Source organism: Oryx dammah, unplaced genomic scaffold, assembly GCF_014754425.2.
Source record: "Oryx dammah isolate SB20612 unplaced genomic scaffold, SCBI_Odam_1.1 HiC_scaffold_29, whole genome shotgun sequence".
NCBI lineage: Eukaryota > Metazoa > Chordata > Mammalia > Artiodactyla > Bovidae > Oryx > Oryx dammah.
The window spans coordinates 7,881,437-7,881,848 of NW_024070213.1; positions in this window are offsets into that span (position 1 = coordinate 7,881,437).

The window sequence follows — 412 nt, forward strand, 5'->3', positions numbered from 1 at the left end:
TAAGGGAATGTTTTCCTTTTTGTATTTCTGTGTTTAAAAATGTCCTTTTCACATCAGAAAATGCCCAATTCTTTGTCTGCTTTTTCTGCTCCTTTTCAGTTTTTTCCTCCTCCTCTTCTTGGGCTAAAGATGGTCCTCTTTGACTAACATCATTGCTATCATCATTCATAGCATAATTGTGCAGGCATATTTAATGCTGGGTTTAATATTTAATACAAACAGTGACTATGTAGGGTAATACCCATAATAGCTTCAGTTTCTTACTTGGCGAAGAGATTTCATATTTAAGTGTTAGATTTTCTCTTTGGTGAAATCATAACATATCAAAGGACCTTGGAAGAAGGGATTCCCTTTGATGTTTGGTCTCCTACTTAGGAAATACCTATTGCAGTTTGAGTTTATCTTGTAGTAT